This window comes from Tupaia chinensis, unplaced genomic scaffold (assembly GCF_000334495.1).
Source record: "Tupaia chinensis unplaced genomic scaffold, TupChi_1.0 Scaffold145814_1, whole genome shotgun sequence".
Lineage (NCBI taxonomy): Eukaryota > Metazoa > Chordata > Mammalia > Scandentia > Tupaiidae > Tupaia > Tupaia belangeri.
Genome location: NW_006205672.1, coordinates 822,162 through 828,231, shown reverse-complemented (window position 1 = coordinate 828,231; position 6,070 = coordinate 822,162).

Sequence of the window (6,070 nt, the reverse complement as noted above, 5' to 3'; positions counted from 1 at the left end):
GTCGACTACGTGGGAGTCCAGCGACATAGCCATTACACTAACTGCTGGTTCCCAATAAAATAATTCTTTAAACAACAACAACAACAACAACAACAAAGAAAGAATTATGAAATCTGGGATCATCTTAATTCTCAGAAGAAACTGAGCCCCAGAAGTTTTAGATTTGGTTAAAAGTATAGCTTTCTTAGAAGTAAAATTAGAGGGCCAGCTCTGTGGTTTAGTGGTTAAGGGAGCCAGACCCCACATGGCCAACTTATGTGGTTGGAATCCTGCCCTGGCAACTTGAAAAATGTGTCTGGCATGTGTGTGTGCCCCAAATCTCAACAAGATGGAGAAATGGAGGAGAAGGGATTGTGGCGTGATCATGCCCCATTGGAGAGTGCTGTCTTTCTCTCCATCTCTCTCTTTCTCTCTGTTTTTCCTTGGTGAAAACATGCACCCTACGGCAAATTAGAGGGGAAAAAGGTAAAATGAGTACAGGTCTCTTGACTCCTGACTCAGTGCACCAACTCAGTACTGTCCATTATAAAAATCTCGGGCTGCCTCCCGCTCTCACAGCCATTGCAGTACATTAAGCTCCATAGAGACAGCACCAGGGCAAGTGAGAGCCAGATGGGCACTGGGCAACTCTGAGCCTCGGAGGAAAGATAACTAAACATGGGCAAAGGAGATCCTAAGAAGCCAAGAGGCAAAATGTCATCATATGCATTCTTTGTGCAAACTTGCCAGGAGGAGCACAAGAAGCACCCAGATGCTTCAGTCAACTTCTCAGAGTTTTCTAAGAAGTGCTCAGAGAGGGGGAAGACAGTGTCTGCTAAAGAGAAAGGAAAGTTTGAAGATATGGCAAAGGTGGACAAGGCCCGTTATCTCCACTGGGGACTGGCTGGCAGCACAACGGCAACACAACACTCTACAAGGCTGAGCATGTAGGAAGGTTCTAGGTTTGCATTCAGAGACCTCGGTAAACACACCAGGTAGACGTGCCCATGATCCAGGGCTGGCTGAAGCTGGGGTAGGCTGCTGCACATAGACCTTGCTGGGGTTGCCTGTGTATTTGTTTCTGTCTAAGTCTCACTCAAGGGAGAAATAAAGAAATAAACACTCAACAACTCCGTGGCTGTCTCCCGGGTTAAATGAGAAAAGAATGGAAGACCGGGGTCAGAAAGAACAAACTACCTCTTGAGGACTCTTGGAGATCCTGGCCCCAAAGTACACAGAGTGACCATTTCTTCTTATCTTTCCTCGCATACCTAGGATAGAAATTTTACTCAACCAAGACAAGCCCCAAGCATTACTACACTACATGCCATCACTGCTGTTGAAGAACAAAGTCTTTGTAAACAAATCTTCGAGAAGGAGAGGGAAACGAGTACCATACTACAAGAGCAGCAGCAGGGCTGGCCCTGGCCTTCCCTTCCCTTTGCCAACACCCTGATGTATCCCCTCAATCAAGCTTTGGCATCGCATTGACCTACAGATGGAGAGTCACCTTCTGAAGTAGTGTCGTTTTCTTGCTCAAAATCCTTCAAGAGTTCTCCATTACCTACCGATAAAACCCAATCCTTACCCCAATATTCAACGCCTTGCAAAATTTCCCTCAGAATTTATTTTTTATCTTATTTCCAACTATTTCCCCGTCCTATGCTCAGTCTATACACTCTTTTAAGTTCCTTCTACAACATTCTGCTTTTCTGCTCCCAGGGTCTTTGCATATTTTCTTGTCCCCTCTCCTCCTCCCCTTTCACCTATCTGTGTTTTTCAAGGCACCGATAGGTCTCACCCTATTTCAGTTGAAAGAGAGACTTTCTAGCAGCATTTCATTTGTGTGATTCATCTTGTACTTACATCCTTCCTCAGGCTTGTAGATAATTCCAACACTTTTCGTTTCTAAAGAATTATTTATTATTTTAAAATTTGCTCTAGGGCACACATACTCACTAGAGAGAGAGAAAAGAGGGAAAGTGAGAAAGCAGGCCGCCAGGTCTGGTACTCTTACTGCAGTTAGCCACGTGGGAGTCCAGTGCCTTAATCACCACGCCACTTGCTGGCCCTCCAACAGCTTCAAAACTTGTTTACAGATTCTCCGCAGTCCAGAAAATCACTCTTCTCTTTGGCAGATCCAGTAATCTGGTGAACCAAAGTTATCTGACTCAACTTCCTCAAATCCCCACTCCCTTCCACTGTTCTTCCAACTTAAGTTCTAGAACAGAGATTTTACCCTCTTCTCTAAGACCAGGCTTTGACTATTTGACTATTCTCATTCTCTCTCCCTCCCTCATTACCCTCTCCTATTTCTTGATTCATGCCAACTCTTCTGGATTTTTCTCAAAATATAACCAAATCTCTCCTTAAAATCAAACTAAATGAAACCAACCAACCAAATTCTCCATTTTTAACATAGCTTCTCTAGGAGGCAGCAGGTAGTGTAGTGGTTAAAGTGTAGGACTAAAATGTAGCCAACTGCGGTTCAAGTTCCAGACCTGGCTGCTTGAAACTCACAATGAGCGCCCAAATCCTGAGAGGAGAATGGAGAAGGGAATTACAGCATGGCCATCCCCATGGGGGTAATTTCTCATTTTCTGTCTTTTTGTCTCTCCAGCAAGTTGCACGCACCCTATAGCAAAAAATCTAACCCCCTGGGACCAGCAGTTAGCGTAATGGCTATGTCACTGGACTCCCACGTAGTCAACCGCGGTTTGAGTCCCGGACCTGAGGGCTTAAAGCCATGCCGGGCGCATGTGCATGCGTGCCCAAGATCCCAGAGGAGAATGGAGGAGAAAGGATTGTGGCGTGACCACCCCCCTGGGGGGTGATTTCTCGCTTTCTGTCTCTCTGTCTCTCTCTGTCTGGCGAGCGCACGTGCCTTACAGCAAAAACCTCTCAAAAAAAAAAAAAAAAACAAAAAAAAAAACAACTACCCCCCTAAAAAAGCAAAAGATAGGTTATCCTAGGCTAGCAGGTGGCGTGGTGGTTAAGGCACTAAACTCCCACATGGCTGCCTGAGTTCGAGTACCAGACCGCTTGCTTTCTCACTTCCTCTCTGTCTCTCTCTCTGGTGAGTGCGTGTACCTGTAGCAAACTAAAAATAAATAATAATAATAATGATAAATAAAAAATTTCAAAATAATTCCTAACAAAATGATAGCTTCTCTCCTTCCCTTTTATTAATATACTTCCTGCATTCTGGTCTGAGGTGAGAGCCTCCCACTCTGCTGAAATTGACATCTGGAAGATCAACAATAACTTCTTAGTGCCAAATTCTCATCTCTTCTCCTTGAACATCTGTCATCCATGGGCTCTTTCTCCTACCTCTCTGACCACTCCATCACTGATCCCCCCCACCCCACTTCTGTCTGTTCTTTGGTCCTCTTTGCAAACTTTCATATCAATGTGAATGATTCTTAGCTCTGTCTTGTCAAGCTGAAAAGAACAGTAAAGTAGAGAAAAGGGGAATTTACTGGTCTCAATAGCATCAGTCAGACCCACCAGCAGCATGACCAGATGGAAATTACCAACATGTCCACTGACCCTGAAAAGGCAATGGTCTTTTACACTAGTAAAAGGGTTACCAGGGGCTGGCAGGTGGCGTGGTGGTTAATGGCACTGGACTCCCACATGGCCAACTGTGGTTTGAATCCTGGACCTGGTGGCTTGCTTTCTTACTTTTTCTCTCTCTGTTGCTCTGTCCCTCTCTGGTCAAATAAAAATAAATAAATACGGTTGGAAAAAAAGGGGGGGGTTACAAAACATGCAGGCTGTTCTGAAAGTTTATATGGACAAAGATAACAGAGAAGGGTCTTATGGAGAGAGAGGAAGGGATAGGATTTGATGAAAGTCCATTAGCAGCAGTGGTCTGAAGCAACTTCCTGGCAGCGATAATAGTCTGTCTGATAGTAGGATTTGTGATCGGAGGAAGGGAGACTGTAAACCTGGAATTATGTTGGAAAAGCATGTCTTGTGACAGTCACTTAGTGAACTGGTAAGCAGGCTGGTCAATCATTCCCTCTTCCTTGTATAGCAATCTCTTTTCTGGATAAATTTTATCTCCACAACCTCTAGTTCTGACTTCTCTTCTAAGCCACCTTCTTGGGTGTAGGGCTTCCCCCTTCAATCAAATGATTTGCTAGACTTTCTTTCTTTTTTTTTTTTTTTGTAGCTGTCTTACCTACTTTTCCAGGATGGCAATTTTCAAAGTTAATTGATCACATTTGTCCTCTTTGAGGTCCTCCTTAAATCTCTCCTGTCTCTTGTTCTTCTGATCTCAGCCAGTGGGATCAGCATCTTTCAGCTAGTATTTTTAAAATAGGTGATTGTTGAGTGAACATTTTGATAGAGCTGGTGGTGGTAATGGTGTCTTAGAGAACTCAGAAAAGATCTAAAGAATTACAGGACAAAAATGTGGCTCCGAATTCACTTCTTGGATGAAATTTTCTCCAATTTACTTAGAATTTTCTCTTCTACATCATCTCACAAAGTAAAATCACCCTCTGGAGTATATATCAATGTTATTTACTACTTTCTGGATATTATATTTAATGTTTTGCTTTTGCTGTATTCATAAACTGGCCAATTTTGCCAAACTGTAACAATTCCTAGGGAGAGGGATATCTTCCTTTTTGAACTCTGGAAAAAATCTTTGTGTCACCTTTGTCACTTGTGCCTGATGTCCCTCCAAACTTGCTTCTTTAATGAACAGGTGACAAAGACAGTGACTCAGAGGCTCCTGGTTTTTCCTTGTAATCCGTGTTAATAGTGCTGAGTTACTACCCAACTTTGTATTTACTACAAATACACTCAGTATTCCAATTGCTAATGTGTTACCCTGGAGAGTTTAAGTCCTCCCATTTTTCTAATACCCGGGTTATTTCAACAATCCTACATTAAAAAAAAAAATTAAATCCTCTCTTTAAAACAAACAAACAAACAAACAAAAAACCACCCAGTGATCTGGAGGTAACAGGACCCTGCAGTATCCTTTTCTGATTCCCACCCCCACCACACCTTATTTTACTGTTCCTCCCCAGGGCACTGGGCCAGCGTGGGCTGTAATCCTTACTGAAAGTGGCCTTTGGAATTCAGAGACTTCGCATTCCCACCTAAGGAACTGGTAGGCGGACTTCACCCTCCAGGACCCACACCTACCCGTGAGGCTGGGGGAAGGGGGAGGAAATGAGCTCTGGCGAACGTCCCAGGCTGTTGGCTGCATTGAAGATTCCTCTTCGATCCTACAAATACACAGCAAATATTTTCTGAATAAATAAGGGAAAACCGCATCCAGAGCCAAGCAACGTAAACTGAGTCAATCTCTTTGTTACATATCTCAATGGTTAACACGTAGGAAATCAGCTTTAACGTTTTTAAACACGGCTGGCAGCAGACTGCCTGTAGTTTGCCGTGCACTCCGCCTCGACTGTTTCTTCCAGTCCTAGGTCTAAGGTGGCTTTACAATCTGGGATTTAGTCTCCTTTCGTTTAAAACGAAGGTCGTCCCTATTCACGCCAGTTTACATCCCGAGCTCCCATTCATTCATTCGTTCCCCAAATATTTATTAAGCGCCTGTTGGAGGCGTTTAGCTAAAGCAGCGAACAAAACGAGAGTTCCTTGTTCTGGTGGACAGCAGAGAAAGCGATGGAAATGATTTTTAAAATTACGTAAGGTGTCACGCTGGGAAATGGTCGTGGAGGCCAGGAGACAGGGGAAGAGAGCCCAAGATTGGGGTTCTGGCTCGGGTTGGGGAAAAGCGGGACAAGCTGGGGTGGCGGAGGCTCTGATGTCGGGGCACAGCGAGCTGTTTGCTGCAGAAAGTGACGGAGGAGTATTCTGGTTTACGCGCACGCAGATGAAGGACAGAAAGGGCTGAGGACGGAGACTCCCGTTGAGAAAGCCGGAGGCGGGAAGCTAGTTCCCAGCAGAGCCAAGAAGACAGCCTGGCGCGCGGCACCCAGGGCGCGGGCTGCAGGCGGTCGCGGGCTGCGGACCACTGCGCCCCCAAAATGGCCTCCGACGCCCCTCGCCGCCCCGCCCCCGGCGCTCCGCTGCCCGCCGGCCCACGTGACCCGGCCCGCCCTCC